Here is a 26,816-nt window from a genome sequence, read left to right as displayed (position 1 = left end):
AGGTTTATGAGATTTGCAAATCATTGCATTCGGTTTTTAATGTAGATTTTACACAAACATTTTAGGAACTGGGGTTGTAGAAAATGGGAATGGGCTATAAAAACGATTTTACAAATTCTTAGAAACACCTTCTTAGAAGAAAATTACTTAGAGCAAGGGTGGGCAATTCATTTTCCCAAGGGGCCATGTGAGAATCTTGGACTGTGAAGGGCCAAACCAAATTTATAGCATAGTACAAATTATTTTGATTAAACCAGCAGAATTTGGTGAACAACACTGGACTGGGAAGTTCTGTAAAGTACATAAACATATAGAAAATATAGAAAACAAACATCTGGCAGAGCTGCAAGCACTGTCACTGGAAGGAGAGAGCCTAAGCTCGATACAGCGGGAATTTCTGCAGACCTTGACCTTGAGTGATGAATAGGTGCACGCCTCTTGGAGTTTGCAGCATGTAGGCACTAACGAATAAAGAACTTAGCATGGTCTCTCATTAAAACGGAGTATCCCTGTTTTCCCAATCAGCTCTTTAGGCTCTATCCTTCCAGTTCTTGCAGCTCTGCACACAGCCATCTGGCAGCATAACTCTCTGAGCCTGTAAACTTCCTGGCTGAGGAAGCTGATAAACTCAGAGGGGCATACTGACAGTGGAGGCATCACAGGCCAGACAGGGGTAGCCAAAGGGCTGAATGTGGTCCTGGGGCTAAAATTTGCCCAGGTCTGGTTAGTGGACAACAGTATATACTATTTTTAATATGAAATCGTGCACATTTGCAACATCATTTGATTACAGTGAAATATAACTAAACTGTGGTTGAATTTCCGTAAAAAATTGGCCTGTGTATTGCCAGCCTTGGACCACATCCAATAAAATAGAAATACCCCATGTGCCCAGGAGTAGTCAGTGCAATCTTCATTTAAATCACTAAATAGGATATGCTTACTGCACATTATCATCACTGTTACAGAGTATAATTTCATTTGTAATTTTCCATAATGCGTTTTCTTCTTCCAGACTTAATTACTTTACACTTGATTACACAACTGTTTAGAAAAGGATTTTATACAAATGCCTGCTTTCAGAGTGTACTTCTCAAGATATGAAGTAATTACTAAAACACATTATTAGAATAGACAATTTTAATATTCATATATTTTCCAAAGTGAAGCAACGGATGTCACTAGTTCCCAGTAAACGGATAGGCAGTCTACTTTGCTTAAAGCGCACGTTCAAACCTGCATTTATTCTGGAGGCCGGAGATTCTCAATCAGATGGGCCTTTTAAAACCTACAGGAAGTTAATGCTCATACGAGGCCAGGGCACCGAAGATCTGCCAGTGGGATGTAAACAAACAGCAGAGCCTGTAGTCATGATTTCTAGGTAGGGGCCCAGTCAGACCAGAGAACACAAGTTTTCCCACACGTTTTTTCATGTGTCTGCACTGCACTTTTTCTAAGCGTTTTTGACATGAGGCATGACCAGGGGCAGACTGACAACTCTGGGGCTCCCAGGCAATAAGAGATAATGGGTCCCCCTGTGTCTCCACCTACACTAAAGCCAAAGCCACACCCACACAATGCTCCACCTACATATTGCAGCTCACCTGCATAGAAAGGGCATTAAAAATAATTTAAAAAATAATAAAAACATTGTGCGGTCCCCCCTCCATTCATACCAAGCCCTTCGGGTCTGGTATGGGTTTTGAGGGGAACCCCCAAGCCAAAATTAAGAAAATATGGTGTGGGGTACCCCCCAAGATCCATACCAGACCCTTATCCGAGCATGCAGCCTGGCAGGTCAGGAAAGGGGGGAGGATGAGCGCCCCCTCCTGAACCATAGCAAGCCACATGGCCTCAACATGGGGGGCTGCTTTGGGGGGTCGTTGGCTCCCAGCCATCTGACTGCTCTGCTGGCTTGACAGTTCTTAAATATGTAAGGGGCACGGCCGCTCAGTGACATCACGTGTGTGGCCCCACCTCGACCTCATTGGCCCAACATGCCCTGCTTGATGACGCCACAAAGGGCGGGGGTTACATGTGATGACCCTGGGTGGCCCCGACCCTTACATATTTACGAACTGTCAAGCCAGCGGAACAGTCTGATGGTGGGTTTTTTTTTCTTATCTAGTAGCGGCGGCAGGCATCATGATTGGCGTTGGATATACTTCGCGGGGGGGGGGGGCGCGGGGGATCTGGGGCTTCCAGATTCCGATATGCCCCCTACCCACAATTTAATTTTGGCGTGGGGGTTCCCCTCAAAATCCACACCAGACCCAAAAGGGCTTGGTATGGATGGAGGGGGGCCCGCACGTCGGGAATTCATCCTTTAACATTCAGCTGTCAGTGGGGAACCCTGCTGACAGCTGAAACATTAACGCATGGTTTTCACTACTACAATGCCGCAGGACTTGATAAAATAACTCATGTGGTATCTTAGTAGAGTTTTTGGTGAATTTAAATATTTAGTTTTTTTTGTAAATACTGTGCGGTATCCTGCTGCATACTCGGATGCGGTAAGATACCGCTTAGTGAATTGTGCCCAGTGAGCCTCTCACCCGGCCCCCTACTGACCCTGGGCCCTTGGGCACTGCCTGAATGGTCAGTCCTCCCCTGGGCAGGACAGGTCTTCAAAAGGAACTAAACTTGTTTTTTGTTCCCAGGGTCATATTTAAGTGCACTGCATTTCCATAAATTTGAGCGGAGCACAAATGCAGCTAGCTGTACCTTTTTTCACTGTACTGCAACAAAATGAAATGGTGTGAACTGTGCTTATTAGCCAACATGGATTTTGGACTGTCTATGCAGTGGGAATGTGTTGAAAAATGTATTCCACTGCATCTGATGTGAATGGGTCCTAAATTAGCATCTACAGTTGCAAGAAAAAGTATGTGAACCTCTTGGGATTACGTGGAGTTTTGCATGAATTGGGCATAAAATGTCCTCTGAACGTCATCTAAGTCACAACAATAGAAGAACACAGTCTGCTGAACATAATACTACACAAACATTAGATGTTGCCATGGTTTAATTGCACATAACATGTAAACATTCACAGTGCAGGGAGGAAAAAGTATGTGAACCTTTGGACTTAATAACTGGTTGACCCTCCTTTGGCAGCAATAACCTCAACCAAACGTTTCCTGTAGTTGCAGATCAGACCTGCACAATGATCTGGAGTAATTTTGGACCACTCCTCTTCACAAAACTGTTTCAGTGTAGCAATATTCTTGGGATGTCTGGTGTGAATCGCTCTCTTAAGGTCATGCCACAGCATTTCAATCGGGTTGAGGTCAGGACTCTGACTGGGCCACTCCAGAAGGCGTATTCTGTGCTGTTGCAGCCATTGTTTTGTTGAATTACTTGTATGCTTTGGGTCATTGTCCTGTTGCATCACCCATCCTCTGCGGAGCTTCAGTTGGCGGATAGATGGTCGTACGTTTTTCCGCAAAATGTCTTGATAAACTCTGGAATTCATTTTCCCATCAATGACAACAATCCGTCCAGGCCCTGAGGCAGCAAAGCAGCCCCAAACCATGATGCTCCCTCCGCCATGTTTTACAGTGGGGATGAGGTTTTGATGTTGGTGTGCTGTGCCTTTTTTTCTCCACACATAGTGTTGTGTGTTCTTCCCAAACAACCCAATCTTGGTTTCATCTGTCCACAGTATATTTTGCCAGTAGTGCTGTGGAACATCCAGGTGCTCTTTTGCAAACTTCAAACGTGCTGCAATATTCTTTTTGGACAGCAATGACTTCCTCCGTGGTGTCCTCCCATGTACTCCATTCTTGTTTAATGTTTTCCTTATTGTAGATGTGTCAACAAAAATGTTAGCATGTGCCAGAGATTTCTGTAGGTCTTTAGCTGACACTCTGGGATTCTTCTTTACCTCATGCAGCATTCTGCGCTGTGCTCTTGCAGTCATTTTTACAGGACGACCACGCCTAGGGAGAGTAGCAACAGTGCTAAACGTTTTCCATTTGTAGACAGTCTGTCTTACCGTGGACACATGAACATCAAGGCTTTTGGAGATACTTTTGTAACCCTTTCCAGCTTCATGCAAGTCAACAATTCTTGATCGTAGGTCTTCTGAGAGCTCTTTTCTGCGAGGCATGGTTCACATCAGACAGTGCTTCTTGAAACCAGTAAACCCAAAACAGGTGTGTGTGTTTTTAAGGGCAGGACAGCTGTCAGCAACACATCCAATATCATCACACTGATTGGAGTCAAGGTTGGCTCACTCCTGGCTCCAATTAGCTCTGGGAGAAGTCATTAAGCTAGGGCCTCACATACTTTTTCCTCCCTGCACTGTATATGTTTACATGTTATGTGCAATTAAACCATGGCAACATCTAATGTTTGTGTAGTATTATGTTCAGCAGACTGTGTTCTTCTATTGTTGTGACTTAGATGACGTTCAGAGCACATTTTATGCCCAATTCATGCAAAATCTCCACGTAATCCCAAGGGGTTCACATACTTTTTCTTGCAACTGTATGTTTGAAAGTGCACTTATCACTTAAAGTGGCTGTAAACTTCTGACATGAACAAAGAACACACATCCTTCTATAGTTTTCATTTGCCTCAATCCAAAGTACTGTGTGTCATTTCTCTTTGCTGTCTAGTTCCTCTGCCATCTGCATGAGTCACTGCTGAAAGGTTTTCCAGACTCCAAGAGATAGAGGGGAATGGGGGAGTGGCCCTCCCACACAGCCTGTGATTGTTATCCTCAGCTGTGCACGTGTTCCTGTGTGTGGTGTTCCTTCTTCCAATGAGATCTGAAGTCACAAAGAGCTCTCCTCTCTGAGCTGTGCAATATGTGACATCACATTCCCACCCTCTGCCTCTGAAAGCTCAGATGAGCTGTGTAAATTCTGAACGTTGAAATGATGTAGAGGAGAAAGTGCTACAGATAAACAGGTACAACTTATGTAGGTAGAGTTGTTTCATATTTGGCTATCACCTATGCCAAGTCACTTCACTGGGTATATTTAGGGGTTACAACAACTTTAAGGATGGCAAAGTGGGTTTTTAGTCAGTATTATTACTCTGGCACGTCTTAAAGCCCAGAGATAACCTGTTTAATGTTACACCCATATGTGGGGAACATACAATCCCCAAAACACCCCCCCCCCTCCATGCATAGCTATGTCATCCAGGTCTGGGATCTCTCTGTGTGAGGAACAATGCAGAGTGCACCAGCGATCACCTGTTGCAGCACAATAATCGCATGCCAATGTTCTGTAGGCTCCACTGCAAAAAAAAATTAGTTGTTCAACGTTGCTGCATTTGCTAGATTTTGCAAAAGGTAGACTAAGCATTTAAAGCCACTGCTGCTAAATGAATCAGAGTAAAAGTCTGCTATACTTTGGATGGCATTCCATCCAGCTTTAAAATACTCTTCTTTCATAGAGGGTGGAGGGTCACAGTATTGGTCACATCAAAACTGCAGCCCAATGCGGGTGAAGCACAGTGCACAGCTCACTGAAGTTTTGGCAGGATCAAACAGAATCCAGCACTTATGTATCCGAACAACATACTTTAAATGATTTGTTAAAGGATGAGTTACTCTTTTGCTAAACCTCCCGAGCCCCCCTTCCTCTCCCCCTTAACTAGGCTAAATTTGGTCATACACAGTACAGTGCAAATTTTGTCCAGTTCCTAATGGACCTGCCAAAATTCATTGTTGGTCACCTCCTGCCTGACATCCTATTTCAAAATTGAAGACGGCAAATTGTTGGCCGAACAGTGTCTACATCCAACCAGCTGCAGGCACTATTCGGAAATTTTGACAGCTGGTGGGGATGGCTGTCAAAATACAAAAGTCAAAGTGAGATATTTGTCCATCAATGCTGTGTAGCCTGTAGGCTGGAAAGAAAGTCTATGTGCCACCCATCCATCCCAAAGTGCTACCTTACCTCCTCAGATGATGGAGACTTCTCACGTCGTCTATATCCCAGCCATGAAAAATCTAGTACCAGGCTGCCCACACCAGGACACAAAGGAGGGGGCCTGGGGGAGGGGGGCTGGTTATTTGTAAAAAATACTGAACTTGTCCATTAAATGGAAGCAAATAAGAAACATTTGTTGTTGGGTTTACATACACTATTTTTTGTATGCAAACCACTTTGGAATAACCTAACAGATTGCCAAAGACAACCCCCCTTTGGTCCAAAGCTTATTTTGGGCAATTCTTGCAGAACAATTAACACAGACAAAAGCACTCCATGAAATGAAGGAATGTCTGAGTCATATTTTGTTTTCTAGGTCACTAAATAAAGGAGATGCATGTGATTAACATCCACTGTTTGTTCCCCATGGAAAGATCACAACCTACTTGAGCATCATGATACACACAGACCTCTATCTTGTGCATTTTAGTTTTTATGACAGAAGTATGAAGATTCTGGCTCAATTCCAACAACAACAAAACATGACCTCCTAATATACTAGAAAACAGATTCTTGGGAACCCAGTGTTTCTAAAGACCTTTGTTAAGAAACGTCTCACATCCCACACTGCTCTCGTTAGATAATATATATATATATAAGTATGCTAAGAGGTGACCTAACTGTTACTGTTGCTAAAGGCAAGCGGTGTCACTGATAAACATCATAAATACTACGTAGCTGTCTAGAATGCCCTAGAAGGTTTTGTGTTTTGTTTTTTTTTGGGCCAGGGATACATTATCATGTTAGGAAACCTCTTCTGTATCTTAGAACACATAATTACACTTGTATTCCTAAAGCAGAGGCATCACTAGGGTTGGTGTCACCTGGTGCAGTAACACATGGTGTCATCCCTCCAGAGGGGAAGGAGCGGTGCCGGTATAGAGGTAAAATGAGTATCCTGACCCGTGAAGATATGTATCCCCTGAAGCAACTGAGCATGTGCCGGTTTCAGGCCTAAGAAGCCGATCTCCAACTTTAGCTCAGAGCTGCCACAGTTAACCCCTCACAGGCTGCAAACTGCTGAAGCTGATCCCGCGGATCACTATGGGTTGCAAGATCCGTTAACCCCTGGGGTTTGCAGCCTGTAAAGGGTTAACTGTGGCAGCTCTGTGCTAAAGTCGGAGATCGGCTTCTTTTGGCCTGAAACCGGCACATGCGCAGTTGCTTCAGGGGATACATATCTTCACGGGTCCGGGATACTCATTTTACCGCTACACCGGGGGGGGGGGGGGGCAGCTGTCACTGTGCCGGGAATCCGGGATCACCCTAATAACTGGCCAGGACCTTCACAGAGCCCAGAAGCTCTGCTGGCATCCTGCTCCTGCACCCCCTGTGATGTCACCTGGTGCGGCCCGCACCCCCCTAGGGACGCCACTATCCTAAAGCAATGGCACAATGACATTTTAATTAAAAAAAATGTAAAAGACTTTACAGCACCCAGAATACGAGCATGTGAAATATTCTGGAAAACAAACTATTTAGAACTGATGTTTGCAGACGGCACCGGAAATCAATAATTATGTCCAATGCGCAGTAACCCCTGCCAACTTGATTTAAAGTGGTTGTAAAGGCTCAAGGTTTTTTACTTTGCATTCTATGCATAAAGGTAAAAAACCTTCTGTGTGCAGCAGTGCCCCCAGCCCCCTCAATACTTACCTGAGCCCCATTGTGATCCATCGATGTGCACAACAGCCTCAGTTGTCCCTGGTCTCTGCCTCCTCATTGGCTGAGACAGCAAGCGGGAACACCATTGGCTCCCGCTGCTGTCAATCACAGCCAGTTAGCCAATGAGGACAGAGAGGGGGTGGGTACAAACCGCGGCTGTGTGTGTGAATGGACACACAGACAGAAAGGAGAAGCCAGGAGCGCTGGCAGGGGACCCAAGAAGAGGAAGATCCAGCCTTCACTATGCAAAATCACTGCACACAGCAGGCAAGTATAACATTTGATATTTTACAGAAAAAAAATTAACCTTTAGTATCGCTTTAAGGTTACTGTAGTCATATCAGGATTTCTGATTGGTTGCTATACGATTCTTCACATCTTACTTGAGATGAATCCTCCCATGGCCCTCGGTGATTGACAGATGGGGCAGGCAGACAATGGGTGAAGCAACTTGCATATGCGAGTGAGTCTTACCCCAACTTTTCATATTTCTCATATTTCTCAGTGTAAAAAGTATGCCTAAAGCCACGTTTTGCAACACATTTAGGGGTTCATTCATTCCATTGGCCACAATATTAATTAATTCTAGCCAGTGAAATGGATGAGCGCTTGAGCACTAAACTCACCAACAGTTTGGGTGCATTGGATGTTTTTTCTGCCTAAACATTCCTCTTCTGAAAGCATAACTGATGTTTTTTTTATTTCCACCTCTAAATGCCTGTAGAGTGCCTATGTGTGCATGGACACAAAAGCTAACAGGGAGGAGCGTTTAGAGGCAGAAAACAGTTTTTAAAGGGGCTTTTTGATGCCCAGTGTGCATGAGGTCTTAAAGCGTTTCCAAAGGTTGATATTTTTTGTTTTATAAAAAAAAACAAACATGTCATACTTACCAGCGTCGTGCAATGGTTTTGCCACCCTGGTCCTCTTCCTTTTTGGGTCCCATCCTCAGCAGTCCTGGCTCTTCCCTCCTGCCAAGTGCCTTCAATAGCGGGCCTCTTGCTATGGGGGCTCGCACATCTGTGAATGAAAATTGTCCATTCACACACAGAGCATGGCTCATCTCCCCCCTCCGTTCTCCTCATTGGCTCACTGGTTGTGATTGACAGGAGCATGAACCAATGAGGAGAGAGAGACTCAGGAATGCACATTGCTGAAACGAGATGGGGTTCAGGTAAGTATAAGGGGGGCCTTCAGAACCACTTTAATATTTTTTGTATTCCCATAACAGAGGTTTTTCTGTAATTTCTGTTTCACTTGGGCAAAAAGTGAGGCGAATATCTTCAGTAGACACAAAAACAATAAAAGGATGCACTCCTACTAGAACCATAAGGAAAAGTTAGAACCTATATCACTTTTATTTCAATAGGAAGGAATTTACACTACTTTTCTTTTCTTTTTTTTTACACATACATTTGTGTGGTGGGAATAGCTTTCTCTTCTGTAACGGGATTTTGTTTAGTTTTTGTATGGATGTCCATTCTAGACTAGAACTAGAAGAACCTTCTGAGGACTTAAAGGCAGAAACTGCTATAGCAGACATGTTAAATGGTGCAGGCTCTGGGGACTGTCCAAGCATATCTAACGAGTCACTAACTTGACCAGACCTGATGCATGGACATAAGTTCAGAACTTGCAGCATTCACTAAACACATGCTTGTGCCAGGTCAATGACTATTCTGGTAGTAAAGCTAGGATCAGGATGACAGTACAGGAGCCTTAAGCCTTAAAAACTAAATCAGCAATGGCACCTCCCATATTTATGTCCACGCAGATTCCTATTAATGTGTTTTTTGTATTTATTTTCACAGCCTAGTAACCATTTTACAAACTGCTATATGAAGACGTTTTTTACTCAGAAGGATCACCATATATAATATTGAAGATATTGTAATGTCAGTGCTGCCAACAAGTTCTAACAGATTTTTTAAGTGTAGGTCAAAATATGAAAAAAAATCACTGGACTTGGTACAGGGGCAAGAGACACTTTTCCATTATATTACATCAGAGCCATGCCATTAGCTAGAGTCATAAATTGCAGAATGAAGGAAATTACTGCAACGTTAGCTTCCATCTCAGCCTGCTCCCCAAGATCTTGTTCCCAGGCAAACAAAAGAAAATTTGGAAAGAGAAGTCAGTAGCAGTCCATATACGAGAGAAATACAGCCTCTCTGGCCAGTGTCCTGTGTGCACCACTTTTCATAAGGAAAGACCTTGTATTGTTCCAACTGATTGGTTATGAGGGACTGCAAAATATGCGAGATTTGAAGAAAACGAAACCATTCGGTTTGGGGCATTTTTAAAACCACGACACAATAGCGTAACGTAAAGAGTCCTCTATGGGTATAAACTTCCCACATCCACAATTATTGAAAATATGGACTAGTGGAGAAAAAGGGGAGACCAATGCGGAGTTAGCCTTGAGCCTGTCCCGAAGTTAAACCAACTGGGAAAGGATCAAAGCCAATATTGGTGGACGATTCCGAAGGGGACACCATAGCAAATAGTCTAGCGTAAACCCTGAGACTGCCATTCTTTCCATATAGACCCAATCTGGTTTATCCCTTCTCCTGTAGACCACTGAAAGTTGGGCCAATTGAGCTGCCTGATAATACCTATAAAGGTCCAGGAGTCCCAGCTCACCCCTGGTCTTAGGACTAAAAAGGTTCTTTTTAGCATAGCGACAGCCCCTATTGCCCCAAATAAATCTAATTACTGAAGACTGGAATTTCTCCAATACTACACAAGGGAATAGGGATGGGGAGAAACCGGAAGTAATATAGAAGTCGTGGAAGCATGGTCATTAACGGAATGCAGTCTACCCAGTCAGGGGAGAGGATGAGCCTCTGGAGATCTGCTTCAAGCTTACAAAAAAGTGATGGTTAATTGGATCCATAGAGATTCCATATTGGCCATCAGCTGTATACCCAGATACGGAATATGAGAGTCACTCCACTCAAAGGGAAAGGAATCCCGGAGTCGGGCAAGCAATCCTGGCGGGACAGACATTCAGGGCCAATGACATGGTCATATTAACCTCCAAACCTGACACCCTGCCAGCAGCTGGCAGATTTTTTTTTAATGCCTCTAAATGCCCCTCTATTTGGCAGAAAAATTGCTTAACGCATGGCTCTTGAGCATTAATTCATTTCAATGGCCAGAAAAAATTATTATTCTGGCCACTGAAATGAATAACATCCAAACGCGTTTACACAGGTCAAGCTTTTTTTCTGCCAAAATGCTGCTGCTAGGAAGAAAGGAGATTAGAAGGTCTCAGGTCTAAGGCCTTATACTCCTTTGTCCCACCAAATTCTTCGTCCAATCTGTGTTCTGTTCAAGACACATTATGATCACCTGAATCTTTACATTCGTCACTTCCAGAAGTGTCAGATACCTCCATCTCTTGGCTGTGTGCTGTGGTTCCCTCTGCTGACCCCTGTGTCACTACTGCACCCTGTAATGATGGAGGGGCTGGAGGAGAAATGCACAGGGTGCAGTGAGAGACCAGGAATTTAACACACTCGCAAGTGTATAGGGATTATGAAAAGACCAAGTGAAGATCAAAGTAACGGGAAGTGGGACAGGAGAGTATAAATCCTCTTTTTTTTGCAGGTGGCGCTTTGCTCAATTTTTTCTTAAACTCTGTGACGTCACTTTTAAGAAACTTTTAATCCATTCAAAATGTTTTGCATATGAACAGCATGACAAAACTAGTACTCCATCACACAATTGTTAAGTTTTGGGTCATTTACCACCCTTTTTCAAATTAACATGGTGGTAGTTTAACCACTTGCCAACCAGCAGTTTAACAAATACTGCTGGCCAGCAGCTTTGTTGTTCCCTCGCAACACACCCAAAAAGTTGTATTTTCTTCATTGTTCGAAACCTTGGGACCAAAAAATATTAGATCCGCAAAATACTCAACTACCCTCTTATCAAATACATTGGAATTGTAAAATCCTGGTATTTTAGGGCCTCCAAAACTGTAATAGCTAATCAGGAAATCAAATGCGCAAGTCAAGTCTTTTGAAAGCCTGAAAGTGCTTAATGGATTTTGGGCTCCCATATGTGGCTAGGCTCACAAAAAAAGTCTTACACATGTGGCAACCCCATGCTCTGGAGAAGTAGCAGAATGTAGATAAGTGAACTTCTGCGCGTACTATACAATATAAATAAACAAACGAATAAGTGCTGCTGACATCGTGTTCCCACAATATCAACTAAATAAGTAAATTAATTAAAGGTGATGTAGCGCTGCTAATGGACATCAATCAGTACTAACAAACAATACAGGTGAATAAACTGTACTCATAATCATAATGTGAATAAATGACCAAGAACATAAACCATAAATATAAATTAATGAATGTGAATAAAGATACTAAAGTGCTTTCAATAAATGAGTTTATAAGTTTCCAAATATCACATGATCCAACTCCGTGACTGCGATTCTGTGGTGAATGTGAATTATCATGCTAATAACAGTGCCACTCTGTGCTCACAGAACTCTCACCTCCCAACGCATGTAAAAACTGCGTGTTAATAATATGACATCTCCTAAGTCCGTTCCTCCTCCCATATAATGGATACTTTTAAGATGGTAATAAAATCCTCCGTCTCAGTGGATACCACTCACCTCCATCGCATGTAACACATTGTATATTAAAATGACAAGCAGTTTAAAACAACCTTGGATCTTCTCACTTCCTTAAAAACTGCCTTGCCCTACGTATTACATCATCGTCACGTGACTTCATAATTAATTTACTTAAGTAGCAAAATGTGTTTTGGGGTGTAATTCTACATATACCCATGATGTGTGTGAAATATCTCAGTGAAGTGACAACTTTGCTTGTTTTTCATTTCCAAAAACTTGTGGCAAAAAATAAGATCTTCCAAAGACTCAACATGCCTCTCAGCAAATACCTTTGGGTGTCCACTTTCAGAAAAGGGGTAATTTGTGGGGGGGGGGGTGTTTATACTGTCCTGCCATTTTAGAACCTCTGAAAATATGATAGGTAGTACGGAAATCCAATGCATAATTAAAGCCCCTTAAAAGGCTGCATGTGCTCATTGGATTTTGGGCCCCTATACATGGCTAGCCTGCCAAAAAGTCTCACACATGTGGTATTACCATACACTGGAGGAGTATGCAGAATGTGTTTTGGGGTATAATTCTACCTATACCCATGGTATGTGTGAGAAATCTCTCATTAAAGTGACAACTTTGTGTAAAAAACAAATATATTTTTATTTTTGTCATTTAAAGAAAAAAAAAAAAAATCTGCCATGAACTCAACATGCCTCTCAAAAAACAGCCAAAGGGATTATTTGGGGGTGTTTGTACTGTCCTGGCATTTTAGCACCTCAAGAAATGTGATAGGCAGTCAAAGTCTGAGCTACTTTAAAGCTGCATAAATATACCATAGTTTGCAGACACGAGGACTTTCACACAAACCAATTAATATACACTTATACATACACTTTTTTGCACAATTTTCTGTATTTTTTAATTTATATAATAAAAAATAAAAAGCCCAGTGGTGATCAAATACTACCAAAAGAAAGCTCTACGTGTAAAAAATGGATATAAATTCCATTTGGGTACAGTAATGCATGACCGAGCAATTGCCAGTTAAATAAGCACAGTGCTGAATGGCAAAAGATGGTCTGATCATGAAGGGGGTAAAATGTTCTGGAGGTCAGGGGTTAGCCATCAAAACCTCCAGCAATATTGTGCAAGAGCACACTTTTCTATTTTAAAAGAATTAAAACATGGAAAACTGCACTCTGCTCAGAACCAAATACTGCTATTAGGAACATAGCCTCTTTTGACAAATTCCATTTATTCAAGACCAAAACAACTGAATTTCTGTGAAGTAAACACAAAAGACAGAACCACCTAAAATGGCACTGCAATATTTTTATGTTAAACAATGTTTGCGATCTAGTGGGATATAACAGTATTATTTTAGTTCCACCTTATAGCATAGAAAGCGTCCATTGAGGATGTCTCAGGACGACTCTATAACAACCATTAAAGAGCAATAAACCAACCTCAAAAATGTGTTAGAACAACTTAATTTTGACAAGTAAGGGAAATGAATATTGAAAGTTCAATATTATTAGATGGGGCATATGGGAATTGGGAATGCTGAAGGCAGGAGTGACTTAATGGAGAGACAAATGTTTTATTAAGGACAGCAGCAGGAGACAGAAGCTTCTTATTGCCAAAACCAACACAAGCTTATGATCCATACTCCTATTCATTGCAGATGGAATCTGTGAAAAGTTACGGAGATTTAAAAAAGAAACAGAGAAAAAATATAAAATAGGCACTGACTATGCAAACAACCAGTTAAAAAGGCAATTTAGAGGCAAAACACAATGCACAATCACTGACTGAATTTACCTCGCTTTAAGAAACTGATTATTCCAGATAAAAACAGTGTTCAATGTCTCTGCTGTGCACCTTTGGTATCTAAAATGGTCACATAATAGCCTGACCTCTAACCTACTGAACACCTTTAGGATGAACTAGAATGCCAACTGCAAGATTCCCACAGAGACACACTGCAAAATCTTATGGAAAGCCTTCTCAGAAAAGTGAAGACAGTTATAACTGCAAAAGGTTATAGGATAAGTTCACCTTAAAAAAAAAAAATAAATAAATGCACATTTTTTGCAGGTAAAAAAAAAATTTGCATTTACTATTTTATGTTCTTAGGAGCCTGGAAAGCCTTGCACCAACAGACTGTCAGTGTAGCCATCTACCCATACCTCCAATACGGGCAGGCAGTTACTTCAATGATCTACGAGGATGCTCACCAGTGCCATTGCAGTTCATTGAGAACCACAAGCTGTCAGCCGCAAAGGCTTGTAGTCCATGCTTTCACAGAACTCTGTAAATAAATGATGCGGCAGTGTAGGTGGTTTCAAATTTTGACAGCAGGTGTGGAGAGAAGATCCCTGGCCCGCTGTCACAGGGATGGGGGGATCTGGGGGAAAGAAGGTGGAACGTGTAACATATCCCCAAAGGTAAACATATCCTTTAAAGAGGGTTTGAACTATGAAAGCTACATCCAAAAAGGCAAGCCAAGGGCACATCATTTATCAGTATTAACATTTAGGTATGCCATAATGTGCAAATATGCTGTGCAAATTTTTACATCTCATGAGCAAGTACCTAACAAACTAACCCGAGACAGCATATTTTAAGAAGGGTAAGTATTTTGCCCAGTTACTACACCGGTAGCTTAACTTATTGATAAATACAGAATCACTTTATGCAATTTTTAAAGTTATCACTTTTGGGTTTCTTTTTTACAGATATGTTTTTCCAGGCTAACACGGTACAATCCTCTTTCTACATAGGATAGGAGAGAAAAGAAAGCAGTATGTAAATCAAAGAGAATAAAAAAAGGTACCAAAAGGTGCAGGAAAATGTATGAAATTATATCAAAGACTGATATCTGTGGGAATGATGTGCATAATACACCATGCTTAAATGTGAAAAGCACTTGACACCATTCTTTATAACAGGGTGTTTTAACTAGAGAATGCATTACATTTTCTAGACCACTAAACCATAGTTGAAAAACAAAGATACAGGTGAAAAGACTTATCTGCACAAATTCTGGACAGACAGCTGGCAAAACACAGTACCACTCTTCACTTTTAAACCACAAAGAAGACTGTGTGTGTGATTGCTCATATATTTAACACATTATTTGAGGTTGTCATTTAATAATGATACTGCAGTGGTGCCTTTGAACAATAGCAGTAGCTCACAGAACTGGCACAGATTGAGGCTTCATGCACACTAGAAGCTTTAAAAAAAAAAAAAAAAAACCCTTATGGAATAATGCTGGATAGAAAACACTGATATTAGCATCTTTTTTTGCCAGTGTTATTTACTTTTTGTCCCAGCGTTTAGCGGTGAAAAGCAGGTTAAGAAGCACATGGCCACCCATGTCCTTAACAACAGATGACTTAACAGCTGTCAGCGGGATTCTCCACCGACAGTTGAATGTAAACAAAAGAATGCCGGCACTAAACTGCATGGGGGTCCCCCGCTAATTCAAACTAGGCCTTCTAGTTTGGCACGGATTTTAAGAGGAAGCCCATGCAAAAAAAATGTTTTAAATGGCGTGGGGTCCCCCCAAAATCCATACCAGACTTTAGGACCTCCTTTTTTTATGCAGGTCAGGAGAGGCGTTCATTGTGATTGATGAAGGATCTATACCGAGGGACAATTTTTTATTTTTTTAAATGAAAGGCTCCTGTCTTTATTTACACTACTCCTTTTTTATTTCTTTGTGAAAAAAAGTGCATGCAGAGGCTCGGGGATGCATTCCAGATTCTGATAAGCCCCTCCCCGCAGACCCCCACAACCATAGCCCAGAGTTGTGTGGCAGAGGCCCTTGTCCCCATGAAGATAGTGACAAGATGCTTGAGGGGGGGATGCATGTGGCCTGGTATGTATTTAGGGGGGACCCCACGCCATTCTTTTTTTTTTTTTAATTTTGGTGTGGGGCTCCCCCCTAAATCCATATCAGACCTAAGGGTCTGGTGTTATATTTTTTTTTTTATTTTTTTTATTTTTTTTTTTTTAGGGGGAGGGGGGTGAAGGCCATTTTGTTGTTATTTTTTTATGCCAGCATTCTTTTGTTTGCATTCAACTGTCAGCAGGAAATCTGGCTGATGAGTCACCAGTTAAGGCTGCAGTAGCCACCCACTCTGCAACAAACATCTGTTTACCAGCTCCGGTTAGGAGCCAGTAGGGGAGTTTAGAGCTTTTTTTCTGCTGGAAAATCGCTCTCAAAATCGCAAACCAGAGAGATTTATTTTCCTGTTCCTAAACGTTGAGCTTAAAAAATGGTTCTAGACTACAAAGTGTGCATGGACACATAGGATAACATGATTTGCTTATAGAGGCAGAAAATAAATACTCTAACCGCTGCTGCTGGCAGCATGCGAGTCTCAAAGTTAAAGCAGCTGCAATGACACAGACAGGAGAAAGGAGCTCTGCGCATGTCAGGCAATGTCAAGGTTACAGAGCAATATAAGAAGACTGCATGAGGAAAAAAGAAGAGAAGAAAGGAACTTGATGCTAGCAGCTGCTATCAGATATATGACTGGAAATTGTCTGTCAGTTGAGGGCAATGGAGAGATGCCATTTACTATATAAGGGATGACACAAATGAAATGGGTGACCGAATATTATTAGTGGACAGCGTCCTTCACCTGCACATTTATTGGGAAAATAAATATACATTTTTGTCTTTGTTATAAGAAGGTATAGATGGCAACAGATACCACATAGAGCCACAGCTGTCGCTGTACTGGTGTAAAATGTATTGAATGCATCATTAGGATGAATAAGTCTGCATCGCAAATACTCATGACAGATCCCCCTTTCCAGGCTCTATGAACAATATCAATTACACTGTACAGCACACATGAGATTAAAGGTCTATGAAATATTCAGGAGATCATTTCCTGATATCTATAGGAGCTGAAAATAGTATGCATTCTTGAGTGAAGTCCAATGTCTTGCTGCTCCTAGAAGATGATTTTATAAAAGGGGCATATTTATATCCACGATTTGCTCGGTTATATTCTGCTCAGCTACACAGCCTATTCATAAAATAAGGGGCTTGGTAACGAATTGAGAGCTCTGTGCTTTGAGCGTTCACATGACCAGGCCTTCCTCCTTGCACAGCGATGTGATTTATAAACGTGAAATCCTTTTCTTTATCTTTAAAGCCGTAGTATGGCTGAGACAAAGACAAAATCCACACAGAACTTACACCAAATCACTGAGGGCTTCCTATAGGGGAAGATCTAAAAAACTCTGTATATTTAAAAAAACAAAAAACAAAAACAAAAAACACAAAGTATGGAAAAGGAGGCCTGCAAAAACATGAGTCAGCTAAAATAACCAAAACTGTGTAGTCACTGAAAGTACTTAAAGGCTAATGTTATAATGATAATGCAGATGTTGCAGCTCCCCTGTCATGAAGCGGCAACAATGGATAGACAATGGAAGCCATTGGGTGATGTCATGGTTCCCACAATTCAGCCCCATTGTCAAGCAATTCATGATACAGGTATGTCAGGTTAAAAAAAAGCTATCAGTCTACAGTTGCTTAGGTGGGGGGAGCAATGTTTTAAAGCAGATGTGTATGTAAACTTTACTTCCACTTGATTTCAGCTTTAAAATAAATCATTTTTAAATGTAAAAATGTAAAAAGGGCTGCATAAAAATTCTCCTTTATCATCAAAGTTATACAGCTCTAGGTCTTCTGTGACGTTGACATTTTGACCGATGTTAAATATCATATCACAAGGGCATGCCTGTGACACATCCATTTGAGTTACAACCTAGTAAATCCAAGTATATTTTACAGCTGCAAGTTATATAAATGATTTATTATTCTATCAAGTTAATATTAAGGTGGGACAATCACATTTCAGCAAACAATTATATGATTCAATTTTACTATCCTATAATGTCTAATCTAACCAGCACCCAATAAAATGACACTCCAACTAATGAATGCCTAGAGAAAAAAATAAATACTATAATGTCCACCTTTGTTATAAAGGCTAAAATTAACATGGTTTCAAAAGTTCTAGTCATCATTTCCATACATCAATAAAATGTATGTAAATATATACAGAAGAGGTATTCTGGGGGCAGGGGAGACACAAAGGTTTTCTGGTTAAAGCAGTAGGAACATATCTATGAACCACCTTGCCATGTGTATGATCCCATCATGCTAATATTAGGGGATGCCATGTATGCCTGATTTAATATAACTCCATATGCAGAGATTTTTGTTCATACAGCTTCAAGAATGCTGTATCATGCAAAGTGTCAGATTCTCTTTAAGGATGGTATACTAATCAGGGGCAGGGAACCTTTGGCTCTCCAGCAACTGCAAGTCCCAGGAGGCATTGCAAGACTCTGACAGGGACCAGAATGACTTCCAAAGGCATGATCGGACTTGTAGTTCAGCAGCAGGTGGAGGGCTGAAGTTTGCCTACTCCTGGTATACATGAAGGGATTACCACATCAAATGTACACATACAAAGAAAGAGCTGACCTAACTTTCTATTGCCAGTAAATGAGTGGATAGAATAAACAATGTCATTAAAAAGAGATTTAGAAATGAACAATTCGGTAAAGTGGACCTGTGACCAAACAGTACAGATTTGTTATAGGCAACATTTAAAGAGAAGTTCATTATGCCTAAGCCGTGAATTTTACATTTTTGAATTCCTACTGAAAAATAGCAATGTGTTTCCTGGTATGTGATGGTGCTTAGAGCCACATACGTAGCTGTATAAAGCAGATCAAAACACTGCTGCCCTGTACTGCTCAAGTGGTTGCAAAGGCTCAAGGTTTTTTTTTTACCTTCATGCATTCTATGCATATAAAAAAGGTACAAAATCTTCTATGTGCCCCAAAAAAAACATACCTGAGACAAATGTCGATCCAGCGATGAGCCTTGAGAGCCTTGGCTGTCCTGGGTCTCTTCCTCATTGGCTGAGACCGCAGCGGTAGCTACTGGCTCCTGCTACTGTCAATCTCCGCCAATGAGGAAAAAAGAGGGGCAAAGCCGTGCTCCATGTGTGAATACACGCACAGCAGCATCTTAGGAGTGAACCTGCTCAGGTGCCCCCATAGCAAGCTGATTGCTATGGGGCGCTAGACAGGAGGGAGAGGCCAGGAGTGCCAGCGGGGGACATGAGAAGAGGAGGATCATGGCTGGTCTGTGAAAAACCATTGCACAGAGCAGGGAAGTACAACATGTTTGTTATTTTTAAACCAAAAAAATCTGGCTTTAATATCACTTAATCTCAGAAGATTTGGCATGAGATTTGGCCATGTCATTACAGGGGGGGTGGAAATTCTTGAAAAAACTACTTGTCCAGGGACTAAATCGGTGTCCCAGTCTACTTATCCCTCATGACATTCTACTTGTCCAGATAAAAAAAAAAAATGTTTTAACCAAAATCGTATTTAAATCGGAGATATTAGGAATGCCTGGGGCTTTTAAAAACTAAAGGGGCTTTATGGCGACTTAAACGTGTAATAATTTTAACATTGCGCTGCTTATCTCCTCCTCCCCTCCCTGCCAGCACCAGAACCCGGGGAATAGCAGGGAGCAGAGAGACCTTGCAGTGTAATGAGCACAGACTGGCTGCTTCTCAGAAAAGGGGAATGTCCGGCTTATCCTTAACCCTTTTCGCTGCCAGAGCTGTTTTTTGTGTTTTTTGTGCAAGTTTAAAAATATAATTTTAGGCCTAAAGATTACATAAAACTTCCAAAACATGCTATATTTTCTGAAAGCAGAGACCCTAGAGAATAAAATAGCAGTAGTTACAATTTTTTATGTCGTGTGATATTACCACAAAATTTCAGTAAAAAATAGAAATGAGCTAATTTTAGGGCACAAAAAAAAGCAATAAATTGCCCTATTTTTCTGTAAAATATAAAAGATGAGGTTGCATCGAGTAAATAGATATCAACATGTCAAACCTTATATTTGTGCGCGCTCGTGAAGTGGCGCCGGACTTCAGTACCCTATATTTTCTATATGCTACACATTTAAAGCCCCTTTAGGGGTCATTAGTATAGTGTTATGGAGGAGGTCTCATGCTAGAATTATTGCTCTCATCCTAGTGTGAGTGGCGATATGTAACATGTGTATAGCAATCGACTTTTCATGTGTAGGCGCCCCAGCGTGTGCTTTTACATTTGTATGTGCATATATGTGGGGGGGGGGGTCTCAATTTTTGGGGGAGGGAGGAGGGGATGTGCTTGGGTGTAACTTTCATTTATTACAAAAAAAAGGTGATGATCTTTGGTAACAGGTTCTCTTTATTGAGACATTCCAATGTCTAAAAGACCCTGGATGTCTCCCCTGTCCTCCACTGCATTACAATCTGTCAACGGGGACCCTGGCACTGTGTAGAAGCAATCGGCAGCAGCACTGCCACCCGAATGCTTCCACCTGACAAGTGAGCCCTGCTGCTCGAAGGTTGAAAAAAAAAAACTACCAGCCCAGTGCTCAGAACTACATGTCCCAGGCGTCAAGAGGCATAAATTCAACATCCCTGCATTACTATGCTGCTCACCCTTGTTCTTCCTGGAGGCTCTAACATATGGAAGCCAAATCCTATCTCTACCAAGATGGCCACCTATACACAGAGACACAATGCAGAACAAGGCATGGTAAGTCAGTAAGGGGGAAGATCCACTTCAGGGAGACGACAGGCAATACTGGTGACTAGTTCTTTGCACTCTACCTGCTTTTTTTTGGCACAACTTCAATATGGTTATGCTTTAAAAGGCGAAATTCACCTTTAGTAACGTAAAATCCGTATTTCAGGTGTAACATGTTACAAAGCACCAGTCCTGAAATGTACCTGTTTATTCTTAATTCATCATTTTAGAATACAGGACCATGTATCAAATCCAGTACAAATATTTTCTGTTTGTGTCATGTCTCCTGTACACTCCTTGTTATTTCTTAGCATGATACTGGCTTTTACCACAGGATAAAATTACACATTATAAATCTGTCAGACAAGCAATAAACCTACCAAGGAATCCTGTATGCTTATGCATTTGATTGCCTTAGACTATCCTAAAATTATGAAACCTACAATCCCAATTTAGATTTTGTGTTTATGGTTGGGCATACCGCTGTTATAAAACATACAGCTAACAATAGAGTACATTCCTATAACAATTTATTGGAAGGCCCTGCACATCCCTATCCATAAAAAATGTGCAATAATCTTCATACATATTGTGTGAAATGATGCAACCAAGATTCAATAAATTGTTATGTTCATTAAACTTTAGCCACTGATCCAGATGCAAGTATCTATTTTATTAACGTCATTTTTTTCTTTGTACCATAACAAGCCTAAGGCAAGAGAACCAGAAACATGCTATAAACTGTAATTTCAAATGAATAAACTGTACATGCATTTCATACATTTAGCCATAAGCAGTCGTACGGTTGTTATTTCTCTTCCCTGACCTGAATAAAATTGGCTTACCTGCTATAACATCATGTTTCTGGATGTTCACTTTGATATGTGCTGCTTCTGCTTAGAATCTCAAACGTCTGCGTGAAGCCCCATTACCAGGCCCTAGAGAAATAAAACAAAGCCACTGCTTTATTAAACACTCCAGCATTCTGCAGCATTTGTGCTTAATATCACTTTCAAGGGACCATGGTAACTGTGCTCCATCACACCAAATCTGTCTAGGCAGGAAAGAGCAATTCCCATCATTACTTAAATGAGATACAGGATATTACAGAGCCACTGGCACAATATCAGTATCTTTACACATGGACTAATTGTACATAGGACCGCAGCTTTATATCACTGAGCAACGAAAAATTATACCATAAACAGGATTAGCCCTTAAATTAGTAAAACATGCAGTACTGAGGGCATGAGAAAAGGTTTAATAAGCAGAGAAACTGTCAAATCATCTATTTTCCTTAATTCAGTTTACCAATCCTATGTCAAAAGACAGACAAGTCAAATCATTCATATCAAATATAACGGCCTTATCCTGCTTCATGGCTTCACAATTCCCTACTAGCTGCTGCCGGTTAAATAGATACGTTCAATGCAGAGTTGGGATATGTCCTTAAAAGACCCGTTTAGACTAAGACAAGCCATAGATCATACAATTTTCTTTCCTTCCACCCCGGGTAAAAGGGAAAAAAAAAATTGCTCGATTCTCCCATCAACACAATTAGTGATGAAGGAATCTCTCCAGCAGCGCTATTGTGTTCTGCCAACAGGGAGCCTTCCCTGCTGGCAGAACACAATGATCACTGTCGGCTGCTATAGGCGCTGGGAGCGATCGCATGCAAAAAAAAATAAAAAATCCAACAGGATGGTTGTACTGAAGTTGATCCTTCACGCAGATAAATTGAATTTCAGCCGACCCCTGCTGTACTGGCCCAGATGCCCAGATCGGGGAGGGGCTACGTCATCACTCGGAGAGGAGCCGCACAACACGATAGACGGCAGGTGTATGACTCAGAGGCCAGCAGAGGATTTCCAATGGGATATTGCGTTATTTAAACCTGTCTAATGTGAGTTTAATACTTGGATGGTGGGAATAAAAAGTTTTAACAGGTAAAGCACTATGTCCTCTATTTCTTCCTGCATGCGGAGTAACACAAGGAGAGGATAATTAGGAGGTCTGGGATAACAAAAGGAGTGTGTAATCCCTGAGGGGATAATCAGCCACCAGAGGATACATCCATCACTCCTAAAGGAAGGATCTCCCAATTTTACCAGCAAAAGTATATGTCCAGCAGGTTCCAGGGAAAGTGAACCAAAAGCGTGTATAGCCTAATTGCAGGCATCAAAGGAGGTGAGCGCACATCTTCACTATTTGAAGGATTCACAAAAGTCACAAATTGAAGAACAACAAGCACCAAGTCACTATATATAAACAATTGTTTATTCAATGGGACTATTATTTTGATGATATTTGGATTCATACTAATCACTATTAATTATTTATGAGCATTTGGTTATTTTTATTTATGAGGGATCATTTAAATGCGTTTTAGTTGAGGGTTATTAGTTGGTTTACTATTTTTATTATATTAAATGAGGGTATTATGAATATAAATGAAATTGAGGGTATTAGTAAGTACATCATGTCACTAATAGATGATTTATGAGCACTTGGTAAAATATTTTTTTAGAGGAGTATTTCATGTGGAATTATTTTGATATTTATTTGGAGGAGATTGATTAGTTGAAACTATCTATTTAAATATTTTTTGGTACTTATACACTTTTATTAGTTATTTGTATCATAATTTGAATTAATTTAATGGTAATAATTTAATTATTATTTATTGAGAAGTATTTAGGAGCGCAACATATATTTGTAGATATTTCCAACACAGTTGTAGTTATGTGTTTCATGTTTGCGATCCTCTAGTAATTATCACACCTGTGGTTCGCAAGTCACTCTGATTCATCTATACCTGTTTGCAATCCATCTATGGCCGGATTTACATAAAACGTCCCTATCTCCCACTCTCTACACCTACAACCTACTGTACGCTAACCTTTCCACACAAATGCCCACTACCTCCCTGATAGTGGCAGCGGCCTCCTGCAGTGTCTACACCCTCCAACAAGAGCTCTTCTCAGTGCTGCCTGCGCAGGCACCTTATCTTATCTCACCATTGATTTGAATGGGCTGTGCCCATACTGCTGGATAATGCCCCATTAAAATCTATGGAAAGTTACCACATAAGCAGCACCAAACAGATTTCAGAATGGAGAATGTTGACACTGCAGAAAGGCTACCATGTTAAAGCTCTTGGGTGGGGGATTGAGAAATTAGAGGGGTAAGGAGTGGAAACCGGAGACTATTTTCTAGAAAAAAAAAAAAAAGATCCCATACTTGAACCTTCCAGAATAACTTCCTAAATTTTAATGCAAATTTCAACTTGCAGATGTATTTTATTCAGCAATATAAGTTAAATAAAACATCAACAGGCCTGCATTAAAAGCTACATAATTGTAGCAAGTGAGAACTAGCTTGTAATTTGAGGATGGTACGGAAAGTTGAAGGTTGAATCAAACCAAACGGTGTTTATTTGGCTTCCTTGCATCCTGAGCATACTCTATATAAGCAGTATGTCAGATACAAGATTCCATTTGTGTTACAGGCCTGAAATTATTTACAAATAATTTTTCCCCAAAGCACACAAATTAGAAACCGGAATACACCTTGGTCTGATTAACTGCGGGGAAAGGAAGAGATGCAAGTCTGGGCTGGATTGAATTCAGCCTAGTGAAGTAAACTGGTGCTCAGGCCTAACATTCAGTTATATGAAGAAGCTTTTAAAAATCTCTTCACATCCCTGGACATTTGTCATGCACACAGGTTCATCTCCGCAGTTCACACTACAGTACACCCAGGCTCTCTGTACTTATAACTGAACTTCATTTACTTTCAATGCTAAAAGCACTGCCAAAACCAACCTGCTTACTTGCCAGACTTTAGTGGGTTTTTTTATTAAAGTTACAATATTATTCTAGTTATTAAAGTGGCCCTCACTCAGATTGCCCAGATCTCTCTCTTTACAATCATCTGCTGGTAGTAGGTGTAAAGTGAACCTGAAAAAAAAAAATAAAATAAAATACATTTATATCACCGTCCTTTCTGGAAGGTTCTGGGGAATGCAAAGCAGGCAAAATCTCGAGAGGGGGCTTCTCTTTATTCCCCAAGATGTACCTGGAAAGAGTGTGATGTCATCTTCACCAAGGCACCATGGCTGGGAGATAGAGGCGAGTGTGAACCCTGCATTTTTTGCTTTAGAGCTCAGTTTATATCTTTGCAATGTACTGCACGCGTTACAGCAACACCTATTACATGCGAAGACTCACTGCAGTGCTATTCATTTATTTTATTCATTTAGAATAGCACCCCAACAAAGGAAATGTACATAATTTGGAACACAACAAGCATTTACAAGATACAGGCTTTTACTTCTATGGCCAGCTATTTGCCCCACCTGCGGCACCTTGGGCATGGGAAAAGGCAGGGAATTTTACACTAGCTTTGTGAGTATACATAAACGTCCATGTGCATGAGATCCAAATGTTCAAGTACAAATTACTAGGGCCTTCTTTTTCACTGTATGTCTGCAGTAGGCTCCATGGGAACTGAAACAGGACTTCATAAGAACAGTGCAAACAATACACTGCATCTGAGCACCACAAACCAGAAATGCTATTTAATTCATTGTTAATATTGAAAGCAAATTCACCTAACCATCCATGTCTCCATGCTTAAATCATTGTTAAAAACACCCGCTAGTATGTCTGGAAGTGGCAATCTTGAGTAAGGGCAGATGATTAATGTAGCATTTACTTCCATCTACCCTCAGCTCAGGAGCCAAGAACCCTCCCTCCCCTCCTGAAGACTGCTGAGATATATGACATCATTTGCCTAGGCAGGAAAGCAGGAAGTATCTGATGAAATGTAAAAAAAAAAAAAAAAAATTTAAAAACAAGTAAATATGGATATACTTTCCTATCTATTTACTAATGTTAGCAGTAGAAGGATTAAAATTGTCAATGTTGATTGAGAGAGTCAAGTTCCATTTTAAAGAATGCTATGTTCTGCTTTCCAACATTCAGATTCCCAAACCTAGCCACACTTTCCACCAAGCTTCTCTCCTGACAGAAGTCAAGATGCAAGATCAGCTAACCAACAAAAACCCCATAGAAAGGATCACAGACATGATGATATCTAGGCAGCAACTACTTTCAGAATATATTATATATTTTCATTATATTTAGATCTACTCTTTAATACTTTGTCTTTAGTTCACAAGCTAACAGAGCATGACAAGGATCCACTTTCAAGAGTGAGTTATTTTTAGCCAAGGCCAAAAAGACGTGAAAATGAAAGTCATATGAGCATTTTGTGATTTTGCATTGCTATTAAAAAGAATGCAGTTAGTTTACAAGGTAACTAAAAGCTATTCAACCCGAGACCTTCAGGAGTTCCAGCAGACAACACACTGGCAAGTCTTTTATTGAGCCTCGTCTCTATAGCAAAAAGGAGATTTTTCAAATTCAACTCTACAAAACCAAAATTCGATCAATATGGAAAAAGTGTTAATGTAAATAATGTTGTGATGTACAGTAGCAGGAGAATTTTCAGGTGTGGACCCTAAACATACTCTCTAGATTCTGTCGAGCACAAAATCTGCCTACACAAAATGAGGAGGAGGGCGAGTGCCATAGAATCCAGTCAACTGGAGATGTAGGTGTAGCAAAAAAAATAATCCAAGAAATAGTTTAACTTTTTCCACGCCAGCAGTAAAAGAGAACATTTCAAGACCTGCTGTATGCAAGCTCTTCATGACAATAATTAGATCGCTAAAAATACACGGAATGGCTGGGTTCTGTCAGCGTATTGAAAAGACCGGATGTGCAAAGCTTATTGAGCGATTATTAATTGATCACAGAACATTATAAGGTAGCTCAGTATTACATACAATATGTATTCGAAAATAATAACAGTATTATACTTGAAGAAAGCTGGATAAAAATCAAGCAGTAAATTTAATACAAAAACATCAATGCAATGTTCTATTTCAAACATGGGTATATCGA

At 40.8% G+C, this 26,816-nt stretch overlaps 1 protein-coding gene across 7 annotated transcripts in view; it reads right to left on the bottom strand.

Moving 5' to 3' along the window:
• Positions 1-26,816, bottom strand: part of SIPA1L1 (signal induced proliferation associated 1 like 1) — a 419,939-nt gene that overhangs the window by 310,115 nt on the left and 83,008 nt on the right. For all 7 annotated transcript variants that reach the window (XM_089686855.1, XM_089686849.1, XM_089686852.1 and 4 more), the window contains exon 2: positions 21,693-21,785. The gene's annotated coding sequence lies outside the window, so the exon portion shown is untranslated. The remainder of the gene's footprint in view (positions 1-21,692; positions 21,786-26,816) is intronic.

The sequence above is a fragment of the Staurois parvus genome, unplaced genomic scaffold, assembly GCF_062004578.1.
Source record: "Staurois parvus isolate SC_StPar_1 unplaced genomic scaffold, SC_StPar_1.0 ptg000414l, whole genome shotgun sequence".
Taxonomy (NCBI): domain Eukaryota; kingdom Metazoa; phylum Chordata; class Amphibia; order Anura; family Ranidae; genus Staurois; species Staurois parvus.
This window is presented reverse-complemented; position numbering and strand designations above follow the sequence as displayed.